General features: G+C 37.1%; 1 protein-coding gene across 2 annotated transcripts in view; it reads left to right on the top strand.

Annotated features, from left to right (window-relative positions):
- The first annotated feature begins 299 nt into the window (after positions 1–299).
- Positions 300–22,391, top strand: part of LOC101742773 (leucine-rich repeat-containing protein 24) — a 54,757-nt gene continuing 32,665 nt past the window's right edge. For both annotated transcript variants that reach the window (XM_038015375.2, XM_004923782.5), the window contains exon 1: positions 300–474. The gene's annotated coding sequence lies outside the window, so the exon portion shown is untranslated. The remainder of the gene's footprint in view (positions 475–22,391) is intronic.

Below are 22,391 nucleotides of genomic sequence, written 5' to 3'. Positions count from 1 at the left end.
CTTCATAAGTTGTTACTGAAACTCGCAAATATCATAAAAACCGATTCCGTCTATCATGAGGTTAAAGCTTTACTTTACAACGGTTGTCCCACCTTCACACCTGATAGAATGACTAGTCGCGGTCCAAATATGTAGGATCGTATTAATCTGAGCGCCTCGCAATGCGCCCTACCGCTAGTAATTAAACAACTATGCATTGCGCAATACGGTCGCGAAAATATTTTTATGTTAATAGAACGGCAAAGATGATGGCACCATGGATGGAGGGTGCGCGGGGGAGGGGTTTCACACGCAGCGGCCACAAGCGTTCGGATCTCCGACCGGAGCGATTGTCACGCCCGCCCAGAGCAGCCCAAACGCGATCGTAACCAGACACACTGAAAATGAAGTGATGTGGACGTGTTTGTGCCTATGTGATCGTTATATTTGAACGTATGGAATTATCTCCGATCGGAATCTCGAGTTCCTTCAATGGTGAGTGATTGATTTATTTAAAACGAAAAAAAAAAAAACTTACGAAACAATAAAATTAATGAGTCAATCAAATTTAACTACTATAATTACGATTTAATAAGCCGTTGTTACCATTATATTTTGGCGTTCATAACTTAAAATGCGGAGACGAGAATGAGATTTCGAAACATTACAATAAATTATACTGAACGTAATTTACAGAATGCTATAATCCTAAAGTTATTAGAGTTGTAGAACCGTCTGTAGTACATCTAGGAATTTAATTGTAATGTAAATAAGAAGCGTGGGTAACAGGGAACAGTCTCGCGTTATTGGAACAAGCGCAAATCGGTGCGAACATTACGTTTAGTCAAATCGTATGTGGTGGCTCTTCCGAACACCGATTTTTTTATTTAGCGTTTATTTAAATATAGTTAAAACATGCCGTTAGGGATTGTCAATGAGCAGTATAAAAAGTTTTTTGTCTTTCGCAAGTTTTTAAAACGTCATAACTTTTAGGTCGCTTTGGATGCAATTTCACTGCTTGAAAATCTCGGTGCTTACTTTAATACTGACCTCAATTAAAATTATCATTAAATGAGTACATATAATAAAAATAGAGAGAGAGAGAGAGAGAGAGAGTATTCTTTATTGTACATTAAAAAAAAAATTGCAAAACATTAAATACAAAAAAATGTACAATTGGCGGTCTTATCGCTAAGATTGATCTCTTCTAGACAACCATCACAAGACAACCATCACATCAGGTGGATAAGAATCATTTGGAAACGAATTGCACGCGCTGTACCTATCGATTGAAATATATATAGGTATATAAACACAAATACACACTCATACATATATACTCGTACATACATATATGTATAGTATGCACAAATTTACGTCTTAATTACGATTATTACAAAATAAGTAAAATTAGTAGAAGAAAGTTTGCGATACCGGCAAAATATCTTCTCAATCATCTTCGAAAATGACGAAACACGATCTACTTTAATTACGTCTTTATTACTATTAAAAATATACTGTAAATATGTCTATAAAATATTTCTAAAATAAAAGTTTTTAAATGACGAGCTATGGATACTAGAAACAGATGAATGAGACCAAAATAAGGACAACTTTACCGACTATCAAGCTCCTTTTTACTTTGTTGTAATCAAACCTGGGTCCTTTGAACAGTGGCGAAAGTCATCAATTATTGTTTTAGACTTACCAGGCGATCGCTTAAAAATATTTTGATCTACTCCCACCTTTTATTTCATATTAATCTACAAAACAATAGGTACTTATACTATTGAAACACTAACTTATTAAACAAAATATAGTTTTAGAGAAATGAATAAGCTTCTTCGATGAAAACATCAGTTTTGAGCAAATTATTATAAACCAAATTTTAATCATTGTTTTTATGTGAACTCAATTAAAAAAAACTTATAATATTACTTTCTTGTTATCAAAATTAATTGCATTGTTTTTTTTTTGTTTTTTTATTGCTTGGATGGGTGGACGAGCTCACAGCCCACCTGGTGTTAAGTGGTTACTGGAGCCCATAGACATCTACAACGTAAATGCGCCACCCACCTTGGGATATAAGTTCTAAGTTCTCAGTATAGTTACAACGGCTACCCCACCCTTCAAACCGAAACGCATTACTGCTTGACGGCAGAAATAGGCAGAGCGGTGGTACCTACCCGTGTGGACTCACAAGAGGTCCTACCACCAGTATAGTTGTTGTTCTGTTAAAATAATAATCGTACCATGTAAAATAGAGAAATTTATATTCGATAATTATTTGAATATTTTCGTCAAAACAAGTCACTACATTCGTCGCCGCGCAAGTATTGTTATTTCGCCCTGGAAATTTTGCTATTCTCTAACAATATTATGTTTGTACGACAGGAAACTGACTAATAACGTACTCACTCACTCTTTGTTAATAAGGCACATTGCTTATTTCTATTAGTGAGAGAAACTGTCTACCGTGCAAGCTGTAGGCAAATCAGTTTTTAACACTTAACCTTATTGTATAGGTAGTAACCATCCTCCAAGTCAATGGTAAAACAGGTAGTCGTCATGATAATCGCCTTATCGTTGCCGCCGCTGACTACTCCCCGAATCCTGACCACGCAGGAGCCAGTCACCGTCGACGCCCTAGACACGTCCTTACGGATCCATCAGACCTAATAACCTTTGCATTAGACGCCTTCAGCTCTAACACTAGGAGCAGGCTTAGGGACCCCGGTAACCGTACTCGTCGAACTCGACAAAGAGTTCGCCGTGCAACTTAACCCATGAATCATTGCTGAGTCGCGATTACGATCCGGTAGTAGATTCATTCGCGAAGCAGCTGCTCCTGAGCTGTTAGGTCTCCTTCGGAGGCGCTCGGGTAGCTGTTAGCAAATCCCACCCTCCTGGCTGAGCCTTTGCTCGCCCACCTGTCCTGGTGAAACTGGAAAGGCCTCCGGGCCACCAGTAATCGTTCAATCATAAAAAAAAGAATAGGTAGTGTAATTGTTTGATGTGATTTAATTTGTGATTGTTACTTCCTTACCTTAAAAGTTGAATTTATTTTCGTAATCGTATTGTCTTGTCCTATAGTTGTAATGAACATTGTGTACTTAGCACATTTGCCCGGATTAGTTGTGCGCACATGGCTTATGTTACAAACCAATTTTTTTACTTGTTGTTACTTATTGTGCATCTTTTCTTTTTTCGCGTGCAATATGTATTGTGTGGCTGATGAAAAATAAATAAATAAAGCATCATCATCATTCTCCTGCCCTTCTCCCAGTCACTTGGTGTCGGCGCAACATGTTTTCTCCTTCCATACTCCTCTATCATATAAGTACTATTTCTTCACTCACTCCCCTCTTACACAGATCGTCTTTCACGCAATCCATCCATTTTTTCTTAGGTCTACCTCTTGCTCTAAAGCATTTCTTCAGATTAATAGTTAAAACTCTCTTAATAAACTCATTATTATTTTCACCCATTTAAGTAATTAAAAGAACAATAAATTTTACAAGAACATTCATATATTTCTAGTAAGTAGGTCACAATGAAGAAACCTTCGGGAATTGGAGAAATCAGACAGTTACAAAATTTTAATCACATCTTTTTAGCCCACTGACTTTCTTGCCGGACCTTCTCAGTGGCTGGCGATTCCGATACGGTGACCGGAAAAAAAAAACAATCTTTTGTACATTTATTTATTTAATTAAACTTATCTGCTGGTCTTACATCTTCGAAACATTAATTACTGGTTAATTGAATACCAAAGCTCTGGTTTGTATTTTGTCTACTAAATACAAACATTTAGATAAATCCAGTTCTAATGGATTCCAAACCTTTTTGCATTCAGAATTGACAGTATTTTTTGCATCCGACTAGAACATCTATACTAATATTATAAAGAGGAAAGATTTGTTTGTTTGTTTGTTTCGAATAGGCTCCGAAACTACTGGACCGATTTGAAAAATTCTTTTTCCATTAGAAGCCGACATTGTCCCTGATGAACATAGGCTACTTTTTTTTTTTTTAAAAATATTTTATTTTTTTGGTTTCATGTGTGTTTTAATATTTCCGAAGCGAAGCGAGGGCGGGTCGCTAGTAATACTATAAAAAAAGTTATTTTCAAATCTTACGTTTTAATTATCTGATTTATCGTTTCATGTTTTCAGATTACTGCAATGTTATTATTATTTTGTAGTAATGGGGCTGACAAAAACCCTATGGTATTGAGTAGTCGCCTATAGTTAGAGCGCAATGTCAATGTCATTAGGCACCTTGAGACGTGAACCCAAATTATTAACTGGATGCTTCATTTATTAAACACTTCGCGGCAGAAATAGGCGGGATTTTGAAACCTACCCGTGCGGGCTAAGATTATGCTCAGACACTATATCAAATGTTCTCGGAGAACATTGTTACCAGTTCTTTAGTGAATCCATTAGCACCAACAAACTTTTCACAATGCTCTCGGGGATAAATAGAGTGGTGCTATGTGTTTCGTTAGTGCCAGACTAGACTAGACTTTGTTAACTGTAAAATTACTTACGATCACATTGTTTCAATTTCTTTAAAATTATTCACTCCTGTTGTTAATGGTATGTGTATAGGAAAACCATTTCAAATGAATGTTATGCTAGTACATTTCCAAACCATCGGTTCCAGCGTTACGAGCTTTTAAGCTTATCTAACGTTTATTGCTTTACATGAATTCTTATACGTATAACTGAGCTTTGACGTGAATTCACATATCCGATTATTTACTAGAGATATGCGTGGTATATTTTTATGCTGAAGTATGAAAGGTTTCGACCAAACATTTTTCAATCTTATAGGAATTCAACAAGAGTTCAAAATTATATTTTTTCCATAATTTAAACTCAAAAACTCATGTAAAGTTGCAAAAATGTCTCTTAAACCAAATATTTTACCTCTCTATATGTACTAACTAATGCTCCCTTTTCGTTTTTGATATTAACTCAAAGTGTTCATTGGAAGAATTGATGATACTTTTAAAATTTAAAGGTATTGAAGGCTCTGCGTCATTACTCTAAGTTTGTATTCAAGGCAAACTATAATATACAGGGTGTTACAAAACTACCCGTAAAGCCGAAACAAGTTTAAATGGGGCCTTATAAAGAGTCCGTTCACAATATTTAAGAATCGTAGTAATGCTGTATAACATACATAAAAAAAAAAAATATTATTATTTTCAGTGATGGGCAAATCCTATTTCAATAAAATTAAAGAGTAAGCTACGCATATTGTACCTACAGTTCTATCCGATTCGCGGAACGACAAATATTTTGACAAGTACGACAAGTACTTGAGTATAATGACATCCTCGTATTGAGGTAACAAACATTTATGAATGAAAAATAGAAAAACTATTAAAGTAGACAATTATGTATTAGGTCAAATAGGTACGTGGGCCTTACTGTTAAATAAGATGGTTCTCTGACATGACAATTACTAGGGTTGACAAAATTTTTGGCTTTGTTAATCTATACTAACATTATAAAGAGGAAAGATTTGTATGTTTGTTTGTATTGAATACGCTCCAAAACTACTGAACCGATTTGAAAAATTATTTTACTGTTTGGAAGCTACACTATTCCCGAGTGATATAGGATATAAACTTTTTTGAACAAAAATAGTGATCCTTACTAAATTTCCAATAATGTAACCCATGGTGTAAAACAATAATCTAAAATATTCTTTACATCGCGTTCCCTGTGAAAAGTATTGATGAAAGAATAAAATAATGTACTACGACTTTGCAGAAAACATTATTATTTATAAAAAGTGTCGCGACAGCATATGGTTATGCCGCAATAAGTTTTTTTTTTTTTTTTAAATAAAACGACGTCAAATATCGTTGAAATTTTTGTTAAAGACCCGAGCGGAGCCGGAGCGAGCCGCTAGTTAATTATAATTTTACCGGGTATTTTGTAACACGTTGTATAATAAAATTAGAAGGATAAGTTAGAACAGATGTTCATGATGAATGAAGGGGAAATCTCCTTTATCCATTTTTGATCTAGAAACTTCGTTGTGTATAGTTAAAACTAACCCAAATATACTCAGTGACCATGCTATAAGTAAAACACGCAACAATATACGAACCTCAACGTTGCCAATTCACAAACGAATGCTTAAAAGTTAAACGAATTTACAAACTTCGAAGCTCATTTTCAGGTCGGGCAGAGCTTTTCCGAACGGTCCCGATTGTTTAAGGACCGTTTGTATAAACGAAGACCATTCATTAGTACCGATCCTTGCAGCCGTTTTCGTAGTCCTTTTTCACGCCCCAGCTTGTAATTGTAATCGGCTTGAAGTCGTTGTGGCCTAAAGGATAAGACGTCCGGTGCATTCGTGTTGAAGCGATGCAACGGTGTTCGAATCCCGCAGGCGGGTACCAATTTTTCTAAAGAAATACGTAGTACTCAACAAATGTACACGATTGACTTCCACGGTGAAGGAATAACATCGTGTAATAAAAATCAAACCCGCAAAATTATAATTTGCGTAATTACTGGTGGTAGGACCACTTGTAAGTCCGCGCGGATAGGTACCACCGCCCTGCCTATTTCTGCCGTGAAGCTGTAATGCGTTTCGGTTTGAAGGGTGGGGCAGCCGTTGTAACTATACTGAGACCTTAGAACTTGTATCTCAAGGTGGGTGGCGCGTCTACGTAGTAGATGTCTATGGGCTCCAATAACCACTTAACACCAGGTGGGCCGTGAGCTCGTCCACTCATGTAAGCAATAAAAAAAATAAAAAAAATTGTTACACCTATTATATTGTGAGTATTAAGCGGTAGGCAGCGGCTTGGCTCTGCCCCTGGCATTTCTGAAGTCCACGGGCGACGGTAACCACTCACCATCAGGTGGGCCGTATGCTCGTCTGCCTACAAGGGCAATAAAAAAATACCTAGTTTTTATTAGTCTAAAATCAGTCTTTTACCATTGTAGTTTGCATAGGCATGGAGTGAGTTTAACAAAACCGTCAACAAGATAATTAAAATGCGAAAATTTTAAGAGCTTATTATTAGCAATAGGCTTTTTAGTGATACTAGAGGTCCCGCAGTAGTCTAAATTGGACTATAATTAATTGGAATTGTAAGTTTGTACACTATTATGGTTGTATATTTTATACTTCTATACTTAATTACAAATTCCGCCATGACTACACTATAAAAAATATTAACAAAGACAAACAATATTTAATCTATTCTCAATTTGACCACAGACGTCAAGATCAAAAGTTTGACAATAAATAGTATGCATGCGTGTGTGCGTCAAATACATAGTATGTAGTGTGGTATGTTTTCTTTATTGATTTAATGTATCTTTTATGCACTATTTAAAAAAAAAATTGCATTGTGCACTTCTCTATATTCTCTATAAGTGTGGAAAGTTTCATACTCCTCCGTCCGCGCAATTTTCGTAAAAAGGGATACAAAGTTTTTGCTTCACGTATTAATATATAGATGTATATACATAAAAGAAAACAACATAATTCTGACATCCACAAACACGACCCTTCGAGGCGAAACGACATAACCGTAAAATTTATGAAATCGCTTAATTTCAATTTTGTACGCACCTGACAGCTGTAAAAATCGAATTCTTGCTCGTAAATATTGTACGGGCGGCATTATTATTGCATTCACTTACGGTTGATATGTAAGCCCGTAGTTAAAATGCGAATGGGGCCACCCAGCTTGAGACATGAGACCCAATTTTCAATTGGATTGCAATTATTTTTCTATTGCTATTCTATTCTATTAAATCAATAAAGAACACATTACACACACTACCATGTATTTGACACACACACACACACACACACGCATGCATATCATTTGTTTATTGTCAATCTTTCGTTATTCCTTATAGTCTGTAGTCAAATTGACAATAGATAAATATTGTTTGTCTTTATTAATATTTGTCTAAAGTTTAGTCTTGGTGAAATCTCGAAGTATAATAAGTCTTTGACAATAGAATCATATAATAGTGTACAAACTTATAATTTCAATTAATTATGGTCGAATTTCGACTACTAAGGGACCACTAGTTTTTCTTATTTGATACTGCGCTCACGTTGCGTACCAGAGAGGTGTGTAACAAACTTTTAAAATAAAACGAGCGACGATATGAAAATTTACAAAAGTTTCTACGTAAAATTGTGTTTAAAAAGTAGATCGCTTGATTTTTTAATGAACTTTATCCGTTTGTTACGTCAAGCTTATTATTACTTATAGGTTATTATATTATATTTATCGCAATCGAATAAGTAGGTATAACAACAATACAACTAATTGTTGGTCAAAGGTTAATAGTAAATTGTTTTTTAAAATTATGCAGAACTACTAGGTATAAAAGATTTTTTTCGTCGTGAATTTTGAACGGTATGCTATCAGTATCTTCTACCATTGTTTTAAGCTCTAGTGGCTATATACATTATAAACAATGATAGAACATAGATGTCCATGGGCTCCAGTAACCACTTTACACCAGCTAGGCTGTGAGCTCGTCCATCCATCTAAGCAATAAAAAAAAGGAATTAGAAATTTGAACATGACATATTATGAATGTGTCTGTGTATCGGGAAAACTTTAATAGTTACATCATAACAAGAAACGATTGATAAATACTGTTGCTTATTAATATCATAGAACAGAAGATATTTGAAAAATACCTGAATCGCACTAACGACATTTTCAATATGATCTTGCATAAATACAAGTTCTTCAATATTACACAATAAACATTCGGACCTACATCTGATCTACTAACGTTATTATACGCCTGGATTCGACCTGTAATCTAACTCATCATCAGCCCGCTGAGTTTTTCTCCGGACTTGCACAGCGGGTCGCAATTCTGATCCACTAGGATGCATTCGCGCAGCAGCCGCCCTTGAGCTCTTAGATCTCCTATGGAGGTGCCTGGGCAGCTGTTAGCCAATCCCACCTGTCCTGGTGAAAATGGAAAGGCCAGAGGGACACCAGTAATGCTTCCTTTTTAAAAAAAAGCATTCGGACCTCGGACTTACGAAGAAATTGGCTCACACGTTGGACGATCTTTCCTTTCTGTGAAACCTTTTTTTTATTGCTTAGGTGAGCCGACGATCTCTTAGTCCACCTGGTGTTAAGTGGTTACTGGAGCCCATAGACATCTACAACGTAAATGTGCCACCCACCTTGAGATATAAGTTCTAAGGTCTCAGTATAGTTACAACGGCTGCCCCACCCTTCAAACCGAAACGCATTACTGCTTCACGGCAGAAATAGGCGAGGTGGTGGTACCTACCCCTGCGGACTCATAAGAGGTCCTACCACCAGAACCAAAAAAACCAACCTCCAAAATGTTTATCGTCATTTAACACCTTAAAATTAAACATGGTATCCAAAACTCTAAATCCACACTAGATTAAATTACCAAAGAGCCTAACTGAAATTTAATTAAGTACCATTATTTTATTGGAGATTCGCGTGTCGTAGATTCAATTAAAATCACTTTAAAACTTTTAAATACTTTATAGTTTTTCGTAGTTTTAACGACTAAAGTGTTATTCGTCGAATTTTGTAATATTGTGTCCAACTATAATAATATTTGATTTTCTAAAATAATTGTTAATTAATCTATATATTAATACGTGAAGCAAAAACTTTGTATCCCTTTTTACGAAAATTGCGCGGACGGAGGAGTATGAAATTTTCCACACTTATATCGAGAAGAAGTGCATAATGCTAATATTTTTTTTAAATAATGCATAAAAGATACATTAAATCAATAAAAAAACATTACACACACTATATACCATGTATTTGACGCACACACGCATGCATACTATTTATTGTCAAACTTTAGTTCTTGAAGTCTGTTGTCAAATTCAGATCAAATATTGTTTGTCTTTGTTAATATTTTTTATAGTGTAGTCTTGGCGAAATTTGTGATTATAGAAGTATAAAATATAATCATAATAGTGTACAAACTTACAATTCCAATTAATTATAGTCGAATTTCGACTACTGCGGGACCACTAGTATAAATAAATCATTCAGGAGATATTTAGGTTGGTGGGGTTCCGTCTTTAGTCCTGACTGTTTATTTGTAGAGCTTCATCTTCCCAAATAAGACGATGCTAAGTGTTAGATAAGCGTCAGCCATCTCCTCTATCGACGACGCCAAACAAGATACCAAAACTGTGGACACATTAATATTCAAATGTGAATTACAATTACGTGATACGTCACTCTGACAAGATTCACGTTAGACAAGATGGTTTGGGAACAAAGGAACTTCGTGAGATAAGACCAGACAAAAGGAACAGAGAACCAACGTGTATTACTACTAGTTGGTGCGTGACGTAATATGACGTGCTTGATGTTGAAGAGAGGTTTTCTGGAAAATCTTGTGTTTGAAATTTAATATCAACGTCTGCTATTTCAGTGTAATCTATATATTAATACGTGAAGCAAAAACTTTGTATCCCTTTCTACTTCACTACTTCACTACTTCAAAATTGCGCGGACGGAGGAGTATGAAATTTTCCACACTTATAGAGAATATAGAGAAGAAGTGCACAATGCTAATATTTTTTTTAAATATAGCATAAAAGATACATTAAATCAATAAAGAAAACATTACACACACTACATACCATTTATTTGACGCACACACGCATGCATACTATTTATTGTCAAACTTTTGTTCTTGACGTCTGTTGTCAAATTGAGAATAGATTAAGTATTGTTTGTCTTAGTTAATATTTTTTATAGTGTAGTCTTGGCGAAATTTGTGATTATAGAAGTATAAAATACAATAATAATAGTGTACAAGCTTACAATTCCAATTAATTATAGTCGAATTTCGACTACTGCGGGACCTCTAGTAAAGTTTATTTGATAAAATTGCCAAAATACAAATATTCTAGAAATGTTAATACGTGAATTCCGTATCAGCTCACAGGCTAATTGATGAATGTGCTTTTACCATTGGCTATCAACGCTGGTTTTACTAGAGACACAATGAAGCCTCGGTAGATGTAAGGCATACATCTTTATAAATCATCATACCCCTCAGGAACACCCTAATGGAGGATAGATGATAAATGTACATCGCGTAATATTTCGCAATAACAATTTTTTGTAATTTTGATTAGGAAATTCAGAGCTGGACAAGGAACTTCTACGGCTAGGTATTTTAGGTCTTCATCGTATTCCGTACATAAAGAAGCACGTTTGACGTTGAAATAATGGATTTTTATATGGTTCCTAGATCTAATTATATCGAGGGGCAAAAGCCTCTTTGGTTTAAGACACTTTTTTGAATTTACAGAAGAGACATTTAAAGTTTAGAATTTGAATATAATATCACAAAAAAACTTTACTAAACTAAACACAGCTACTTTAATGGCGAAAACTTAATTGAAGTTCAATTAGGTAAAAACATCGAATTGTTTAAACTAATACCAAATAAAACCGACCTTTTTTTATTGTTTAGATGGGTGGACGAGCTCACAGCCCACCTGGTACTAAGTGGTTATGGGAGCCCATCCACATCTACAACGTAAATGCGCCACCCACCTTGAGATATAAGTTCTAAGGTCTCAAGTATAGTTACAACGGCTGCCCCACCCTTCAAACCGAAACGCATTACTGCTTCACGGCAGAAATAGGCAGGGTGGTGGTACCTATTCGCCTATCAATATCGCGTATTAAGCCAAATGTCAAATAACCTTTGACCTCTCGATATATTTAGTTTTCTGTGAATTCACAGGAGACAGTTTTTTTGTCAGTTCCCACCATCGTTGCATCTTACTGAACGAACTCCGATAGTTCTGGAACAACTCACCTCTCGTTTGCGATTCTCACGTTCTGCTTTTGGTCGATCACAGAAACTAATTGCTTCGTTTACCGTTAAACTACATCAAAAGTAAACTTAATCGCGGTATGGCGCGCACATGGCGGTAACTGGGTCCCCGCCCAGCGGGAGTGAAGGAGCTCGTTGGGGTTTAGTCGGTAGTCGTTAAGCTGGGCGAGTTTGGCGAGAGCCAAACCTAGCCCAGCGTGCCTTTCTAAAGGCGTAGTTTCCTATGACTAATTGGGGGAGGGTGCGGACCTGGGTTCGCGACCTCTCCCTCTTTTTCCACTGGAGGCGCGGAGTTCGAAATAACCAGGTCCGACCCCCGTCGGAAGGGTGGGTATCCGTAAAGACTAGAATTACACATCGACACCAAAAAAAAGGTATACTGTGCGAAAACAGAGTCCCATAATATTCTATTTAAAAGGCTTGCAGAAATAACAGCGACACTGTATTACTTAAACATGACTTTCTTCTATAGCAGAATGTACATTGCAGAATAACTTTTAGATGCCCATTCATTCATTTTATTCATGCTTATTCATCAGCACCTTTTAAAGTTATTCAAAGAACTCGAAAGCTCACTGATACAGACGAACTTAATGAACTAAGTTTTATAATTGAAAATATAAGTACAATATGAATTGTTTTGATTATAACCAACTTTTGTTAACAAAATTTTGTATTTCTATATTTAGTTGTGGCGGGGGTTTTTGCAAAATTATAATTTTGCGGTTTTGATTTTCATTACGCAATGTTTATTCTTCATCGTCGAATTCAGTCGTGAACATTTCTCAAATACCTATTTCATTACAAAAATTAGTATCTGCCTGCCTGGATTCGAAGACCAACACAGTCGCATCGCTTGATACGAATGCACCGGGAGTCTTATCCTATAGGCCAAGACGACGACGTTGGTAAAGGTACTGACTGACGTACAATAGATGGCGCTTGAATAGTTTCAACATATATGGATGGGTTCATAAACTCAGCAATTGTCATAACAGCGTGGTCCGTTTTCAGTAATATGGAGCATAAACTCACGGTGATAACCACCGAACTCCAATTGGTACATAATTGAAAATGCCAGATTCTTTTCATTTCTACCTGTGGTAGGAGATTGTGAGTAGATACCTATTTTTGTCATTAGCATGTCTAATCGAGATTTAGACCTCATGTCCCAAGGTGGGTGGCGAAATTATTGTTGTGATGTCCATGGACTCCGACAACCACTGAACATCGGATGGGTCGTAAGATCGTTAAACTACCTATAAAATAAAAATATCAATATTAATATAGATTGAAAACAGTAGCTGTATGTGACGTCATTCTAATAAATAATAAAAATACTCTATAATCCGGTTCATGTTAGTTAAGTGGATAGAATAGTAAAAAATTAATAAAATATTTAATTAGTGTTTCATTCCATATTTAACGTGGATCCCACCGCGCGGAATATCTACCATTAAAAAGCTTAAGAAACTTTTTCGTCGGGTAATTTGAAGAGGGATCTTAGTTAGCTTAGTGTCTGTAATAAACTCTAAATTATACAGTGCGATTCTAGTCAATGACGAAGAGTCGGCAATTTTCTAGATTGGGTCATAGCTTAGCTAAGAGATAACAATCACTTGGCATTAAAAAATTTGATGCTCCCAAATTCAGTGAAAGCACGAGAGCTTAATAAAAAAAAGCTCTCAACTATTAAACGTAAGGTGTGCTGTTGCCTTATTAACTTTTCCCTGGAAATATAAAAAATAATCTTGAGGATTTTTTTATGGGAGAAAATTTTACCTGCGAAGGATTAAGGGTATTAAGCCTCAATTACGTTTTTTCTTTTTTTTTTTTTTTGGGTTCTAATCAGCGTGTTTGGGTACCATAAAAATGAGGGATGGCCGAAAAAATCTTTCGGTAGCTAATTTAGAAAATTGCTTAGCGTTTTGCGCGTTTCAATCTCCTGTTTTTATCTCGGGGTTGGGTTACTGGGAAATACGAGTATGTGGGGCCTTTGGGAATTCTTGAGTGAATACTGACACAGTTTAGTACAGTTTACAATAGAACGCTGGCGGTACAGCGCGAATGAGTGGAACTGTATCACTTATATATTATAGATCCAGACTCCAAGGCTTGGACTCTTCCAACTCAATCAGATCACATACTAACAGTCGTGATAGTCACAAAAAAGGAACGTAAAATTTTTTTTGGATTCCTCGCTCCAATGAAATAGTTAGTTGCATTTAAATACTGAGTTTCAACGTAGGGTCGTTTAACTAATTCAATAAAATATTTACTCGTTAAAAAGCATATTATGAACATTTTGAAGTTGTCGTGGCCAAAAAGATAAGACGTCCCGTGCATTCGTATGTAGCGGTGCACCGGTGTTCGAATCCCGCTGGCAGGTACCAATATTTCTGATGAAATACGTACTTAACAACTGTTCACGATTGACTTCCACTGTGAAGGTATAACATCGTGTAATAAAAATCAAAACTACAAAATTATAAATTGCGTAATTACTCTATCACCGGATCGGTGCGATAATATTCCGACGAATTATAAAAGGTTTTCGATTTGCCCAATACAAATATTAGCAACAAACATGGGCTTGTTTTGCGGACGAATCGATTATGTAAAACGAATAAATATTTTAGATAATTGTGTGTGTGCGTTACAAAAAGATGCCAAGAAACGTTCAACTACTAACCTATAAAATTTGTTATTCCCTAACTTTGAGTCAACTATCGTTTGTGTAGTAAAGCATGTCATAAAACTAAATACACAACAGACAGGAAAATGTCTGAACGAAGCGTTCGGTCCAGACCTTTGCGTTTTATTGTTTGTTTAATCGTATGACTCGGTGGTGGAGCAGTTAGCGCGCCTGGCTGTTGCGAGAGTCGTGGGTTCGATTCCTGCATCGGGCAAACATTGTGTGATGAATAGGTTTGTTTGTTCTTTATCTGGGTGCTTATTATCTATAAATGCATTTACTTAAACGTATATAATGGTTATTGGTCTCTGGTTCACATAACACGGGGAATCTTAATTTGGGACCTTATTATTGGGGTTTATTGTTAAACTTTCCATTTTTTATTGGAATACATAGTTGTTAATGTACTTTTTGAATCAATATTTAACAGTTTGATAAAAAAGACAAATCGATTTCAGCAAAAAATAGAGTCTTACAGTTACACATCAATCTGTAATATTAAATTCTATAAAAAGAAAAACAATTTAGAATCGTGCACACATTACTTGTACACGAAATTGCAGTAATCACGGTAGAGTTGTTGACATTTATTGCCGAGTTTGGTTTGTAAATCACCGAAGATTTTCATGAGAAAATCACCAAAATAGATTAATAAATTATTATTATTATTAATTTTTTTTTTATAATCTCGATATATACGTATGCGCGTAACGGCAAAGAATCTTCTACCAAGCTGGTGAAATTGCTCGGTAGACCGACGGCCGAAATGTTATTCTTCGGAACTTGCATATATGCAAACTTATCTTGAAAATGTCATTAGCTAGCGAAATTAAAACATCTGCCAAATATCTTGTGTTCCATGATGGCTATAACCATATACTAAGTCGGTTAAAAATGACTCAAAATTACTATTACAATTGAAAAAGTCTAACCTACTGAGTTTGTTTAGTTCTTCTTGGGACTGTGGCTTTTTTGGAAATGATGGTAGAGATAGCATGTTTTGATATAATAACTAGTATATTTGGATGACATCATAGTTAAGATAAATAAATAGAATATTGTAAAAGTAAATTTTAATGTTATTTAAATCGTATTTTTTCCATTGCTCAAGTTCGTAGGCAATGTAGCTCCACCAATGCGAACAAAACAAAACGCTACGAGAATTCACCGCAAAAAAATGAACGTTTGTAAAAACACATTTGACACGTGCCTCAGCGAACCGTTTCAGCTCATTTTGCTCGAGTTAAAGTTGCTTCGAAATTAGGTCAAGTGTCACCGAAGCTCACAGATTAAAGAGGCTGACGTGTCGAGTTATTTTTAAATTTAATCCCCTCAGTCGAGGATCCGTGAGAGCTACGTGAACAGCGAATCGCGAGTATAAGATTCTATTAATACTTTTTCGATTTCTGCCACAACAATCATGCGTTTTGATTCGAGTTGAACAGTTGTTATACAATTAATACTACGATCTCATACTTCACTCAACACCAAGTGGGCCGTGAGCTGCTTATTTAAAGGAATAAAAAATTCTCATTCGCAACACGCTCTAGATGCGTTACATATTTTTTCTTTCATTTGCGAACCCGAAAATCATTTTCGTTTATTTTGAGAAGTCATTAAAACATTTTAGGTACATTCGCAATTTGAATTTCAGTAATGGCGTGGGAATAGTCAAGCTGTTCTAACTTGATACTTTCAATTCGATTCTGTAGAAGGCCAAACATCTTCAGGTAAACTATCAAGGATTGCGTATATACTCTAAAAGGTATCGAACGCTTGGTCTAATAATGAGTAAATTAAACTTAGAAAGTAAAAAACTAATTACACTTAAATAGCATGCTAAAATTAAAATGGTGGTAGGACCTCTTGTGAGTCCGCGCGGGAAGGTACCACCGCCCTGTCTATTTCTGCCGTGAAGCAATAATGCGTTTCGGTTTGAAGGGTGGGGCAGCTGTTGTAACTATACTGAGATCTTAGAACTTATATCTCAAGGTGGGAGGCGCATTTACGTTGTAGATGTCCATGGGCTCCAGTAACCACTTAACACCAGGTGGGCTGTGAGCTCGTCCACCCATCTAAGCAATAAAAAAAAAACATAATTTTGTTTTGTCTATTTGGTCTTTGGTACTTGAAAAATATTTCATACTCATCAAACATTTTAATGACGACTAGAAACGAAACATTCGTTCAACATTGAAAGGCGCATAGAAGAATTTAGGTCAAGTGTGTAAGAGTGCTTTAGATTTCACCGTGAAGGTTCGACAGAAAATGTTTGATTAAGAAGTATGTACATACATGTATACTAGGTGTACGTTGGAACCTAAAACTGGAAAATGGAGTTCGTGAATCCTCAATCACACACACAATATTCATGATTTTCAAGCTTTATAAACTTACGGCTTATTTGGTGTTTTTTTTTTTTTTTTTTTTCATACCTATGCTGATAGCCTTGAGAGGCTATTTCAGCTTCGCCCTAACGTTTGTAGGTGAGCTCGCGGGGCTCAACCGGAGAGTTGCTAACACTGACCCTAGCAAGAGCAGTGCTTCAATCTACCACCGGATCGGAAACGCGACCCACTGAGAAGATCCGGCGAGAAACTCAGTGGGCTGTGTCTATGGGTTAGTTCACTCGTCGAGCCCTTCGTCGCAAGCGACGGATTTGACGAGGACGGTGACCGGGACAACTCCGACAACTTAACACCAAATGTGTTAAGTTGTCGGAGTTACAACTAGAATGTAATATTTATTAAATCAAAATGCAAGGTAGTTTAATAACCTAAAAGTACATATTATTATTATCCGCAATATTTAAAGTATTATTTTGTCTAGGTCCGGTTTTATAAATCTATCGCCCACGATTTGTACGCATGTAGGACGAAATTACAATTTTCCGTTTGCTGCTATTTTATATTTTGGAACTCTAGTAGTATCAGTCAAATTATCTAATGATTCAATAAGAGTGTATTTATTTCAGAAAAACGAGGATTAACATGAAAATCGCGCAAAGATTTACAGCGTCAATCAAAACAGTGTAATCTCTGTACGTAAACGTGTTCAATCTTTTTAAAGCATTTTAAACGCGTGGTCGTACAGAGCTTGATTAATTACTGGAATTAATGAGCGGCTGACACGGTCCAACGTGACTGGGCACACGTTTATATTTATGCCGGTGCGTCTGACCATTTAATGCGTGTATGCTGTTGTGGTGAAAACGCAGCGCGGTCACTAGTTTATAGGGGACAAAGGGAAGATCTTCCTTCGTGCGGATCATGACTCGCTTGAACGATGAGCGTTAGCGCGGGTCTCAATTGAGTGGTGCACATTTCAAAACCACTGCAACCTGGCCCTCTCGACCTTACGGGCTATGGAGTCGGAGCTCTTACTCGACTGCATACTGGGTGAAGCAGATCTCGGGGAAGCAGCTGTCACCTGATGGGTTGGTGCTGTGGCACCTCCGTCAACCAAAGTCAACTTCGAGACGAAGAATTTACAAGGTCATCCTACTGTTTTCCACAATGGGTCAGTCTGTCATAGGATTTGCGCAGTTGTGGCAGACAATATCGATAAAAATTGCCTTTTGCAGCACAAGTGTTAGATGGTAATTGACCAAACTAACATAGTCTCTCCATCACTGGTCTATAAAGCTTGTTGGCGGCGCATTATTCTTTGACGGGTGTTCCCTCGTACCATATGGACATGTCACCTTTCTCTGTCAACAATTTTGTAAAATATTTTAACGTAACGTTTTGGACGTGGAGGTTGCCTTTTGATATTCTCGAGTACAATTATTCTAATAGAAATACTTATATTGAAAATGTCGTGAGCGCATAAATATTATCTAATATTTTCTAGTCTTCCACTAGATGTTTGTCTGAATTTTTGTATTGTGTAACAGTCAGTCATATTAATACGTGTTTTAAGGGAAGTATAGTTGCGATCCTAGTGTGGACTGCATTGACCAACCACATTTTTGTTGCACTAGATACGCTGGTGAGCTCACACCCCATGTTGATAATATAGTCCATAGGTATCAAGAAAGTGATTTCTAGGCGGCCAGAGATATGGATAATGTCTCGATTGTATTAAAATGTCAAATTTAAAACCAGAAGACTTGATTTTTTTTTATTGCCATTTGATTCTGTTCTTTTTCAGAAATTCTTCGAATGACGGTAGCTATCCGTGCGATCTAACAATACCTTCTACATATCTAATATATCAGCCCACAGACATCCACTGCTGGATATAGGCCTTTCCCAAGTCTGGGCTTTGTACACATTACATTATAAAATCTTAGAGCGTGAAAGCTTTAAAAAAAAAAGAACAAAATTCTAATAGGCATTAATAGGCATCATTTTTGTAGGCAGTGGCTTGGCTCTGCCCCTGGCATTACTCAAGTCTATGGGCGACGGTAACCAACCCACAATCAGGTATCCTCGACAAGGGGGAAAAAAAATACACACGTAATATCATGTAACGTAACATCGTGTAATAAAAATCAAACCCGCAAAATTATAATTTGCGTAATCACTGGTGGTAGAACCTCTTGGGAGTCCGCACGGGTAGGTACCACCACCCCGCCTATTTCCGCCGTAATGCGTTTCGGTTCGAAGGGTGGGGCAGCCGTTGTAACTATACTGAGACCTTAGAACTTATATCTCGAGGTGGGTGGCGCATTTAAGTTGTAGATGTCTATGGGCTCCAGTAACCACTTAACACCAGGTGGGCTGTGAGCTCGTCCATCCAACTAAGCAAAAAAAAAAATTTTTTTTTCACGTACTAATTGCGAACTAATTTCATGTTATACGGGAACTTTAATAAGTTTAACTTAATTATTATCTACTTAGTACAAATTATAACTTACTTGATCTAAGTCTACTGTAATTGCGTGTTACAATAAATTACGTTAAATTTTTGACATCAGAATTACCGACTAGTTCTGACCATTCCTTGTCGTGGGGCGTGTCACAACTTCGGCTGTAGGTACTTACCACTGTGGGTAACCTATTTTATTTTTACGACGCCTATTTATCAAATCATCAGTTCAATAATAAACTGGCGTTAACTCAGACCGCACAGACGCTTGAATTGTTAGTGAAAGTTTTTATATAGATAATAAATTAACGCCATGTTTGAGCGTCTATTGTTCTTAACAGTAATAGCGAGTGCGACATCGGGCCATACTTTATATCTCTATTAAAAATAATGATCATTTAACAATTTTTCATTAATGTCTTTGTTAAATCCTCATTGCGGCTTACCTCATAGTTGTGTGGTCTAAATTATAACATTTGATATGTTACTATCTCGAGTTTTGGTGATATTTGAAAATATTATCAACGCTTAAGGATTTTTTTAGAAAAAGAATAGTTAGAGAGATACCATAAGTCACCATTTCAGTGTTGGATGCGAAGAATCAATTAGACACTCTGAGTAGCAGGAACGGGGCAAGTGGGTCATGAGTGAGAATAAGTATAGATTACAATATTCTTTACTCGGACACGGATAATTGGAGGAGCTTAGTACTGACTCTCTTTACATATGTTTTACAGGATCCGCGAGTCTTACGGGCGTAATGTACTAGTACCAAGCGACCTGATTATATCAGTACCGCCTTCGTTAGGATATAATTACGGAAGTCGTTTTCGAACTACTTCCAAAATTAAAGATTGTAGCAAACCGACCGGTACGTCACTCTCGCGGCCGTATGCCCGCTCGCTATACATAGTTAGCATCTATGTCGATCTTTTCAACAGTGTATAATCTATGTTCCGGGCGCTTCCGTTTTGAGTGTGAATAGCGTGCGCCCGCGTCTAAATGTAATTATTGTTTAAAATTGAAAATTGTTTGTGATAAAGGAAGATTAAAATTCGAAATTCGATATTGGTGACTAACCCATAGTTTTAAATACCCCTGAGATCTACCCCTCACTATATCTGGCTGCCCAACGTTTCCTAATTTTTTTCTTGCTTGGACTAACAAAATGGCGCGCACGCTTTTGTGAAAAATTTGCTAACTATTGTATGCTGTTGGTGCTTAATTGTAAAGAATGCCTTTAACTAGAAATCAAGATCGCCAGCAACGTCGCGAAGACGATGTTATTCCTGCTGCAGATGCAAATGCCAACGAAAATCACGAGGAGCATGACAGCCCCCATGATCGCCTCCACGCCGAATCACGTAGCAACAATTCTACGTTCAACTTGGATGATGTTTCAGCGTTGATGGCCTCGCTGCAACGTTCGCAGGCCGAAACATTTAAGAACATTATGTCGTACGTGATGGAACAAAGATCGTCGACTCCGGCACCTCCGCCGATGCCCCCAGTGAACGTAGATGGTACCTTGGCGCGTTGCAGAGCTTCTTTCAGCGGTGCACCTGGTGAATCTGTTGAGGCCTTTATAGATGCAATTGAAAGCTATACAGAATGCGTTCAAGTATCTGACGCTAACATCATACGAGGCCTAGCCATGCTTTTGTCTGCTGACGCAGCTACGTGGTGGCTAGGATTAAAGCATCACATCTCCACTTGGAACGAAGCCAAAGAAAATTTAATATATGCATATGGCACCCGCCTTCCACCACATAGAATATATTTGGAAATATTTGCTTCCCCGCAGGATAAAGAAAACACAGACAAGTTTGTTGCTCGTATTCGTGCGCTTATGGCAAAGCTACCGCGGGATGATATTACTGAAAAAGTACAACTTGATATGATATACGGGTTGCTTCATAATAGAATACGCACAAGATTGCGCCGTGAAGAAATCACATCTTTCAATTCATTATTAAACCATGCTCGGAATATAGAAGATTCGATAGAGGAGACTCAATCGAGACCAGTGTCGTCCACTAGTGGTGTGCGTTCGATCCGTGCCCAGCCGGCCCAGGCTGCGAGTCGGCCTGAACCGTGCGCCGCTCGTGCGAGTGCCCCGGCGCCGCGCGCGCGCTTTCCAAACTCCGCCGCGGCCGTCGTACCCGCCACCGCTGTGCCTGTCGCTGTCGCCCAGCCTACCGTTGCCACGCCTGCCGCTGCCACGCCTGCCGCTGCTGTGCCAGGTTCTGCAGAGCAATTCGTGACCACGAAGAAACAGCGTCCAGTGTGCTCCTACTGCAAACGGTTTGGACATGCACGGGAACAGTGCCGTAAGTTAAACAACCGAGGTGAGCAAAGTCAATCTAACTTTTCCGAGGGTGTGCAAAATGACAATAATGCGTTTTATAGTGTTCAGTGTAATGTTAATAATACTAACACAATTAGTTCTAATTTACCTGTTCAGAATGCAATGTATGATGTTAAGCAGCATGACAAAAATAATTTTCTGAGTAATTTTGAATGTCAAAATTTTTGTAACCGGGATGCAAATATTAATTATGCTACCATTAACAGAGGCCCTACTTCCAGAAAATCTTATTTTCATGCCTGTAATGATTCTGTGTCAAAGAATATTAACTGTAATTGCACTAGTAATAATGAGATGCCAACATTTTGTGATTCTCATGTTTTATATAATCAGGATGTTCGGACAAAGTGTAAAAATTTAAATATTTGTTATAACCAGGGAACTAGACCTAAATGTAAGAACTCATTTTTACCTTATGATCAAATAATTGAACCAAATTGTAATAATTTAAAATTTTCAACTAACCATGACTGTGACACAAAAGGCAGTAAGTGTAATTTTGGAAAAATTAACGAATGTGTGGAAATTGATAATTGTCTGAATTTTAATTATTGTACATGTGAGGGAAGTGTTGTAGCGCCCGTGTACGACCGTGAGAGTGATGATAGGTATTTGCATTTACGGCCTATTTTCAAAATTCAAGTTCTCGGTA

Source organism: Bombyx mori, chromosome 14, assembly GCF_030269925.1.
Source record: "Bombyx mori chromosome 14, ASM3026992v2".
Classification (NCBI taxonomy): Eukaryota; Metazoa; Arthropoda; class Insecta; order Lepidoptera; family Bombycidae; genus Bombyx; species Bombyx mori.
Note: the sequence above shows the minus strand (reverse complement) of the source record. Positions and strands in the feature narration are given on the sequence as shown.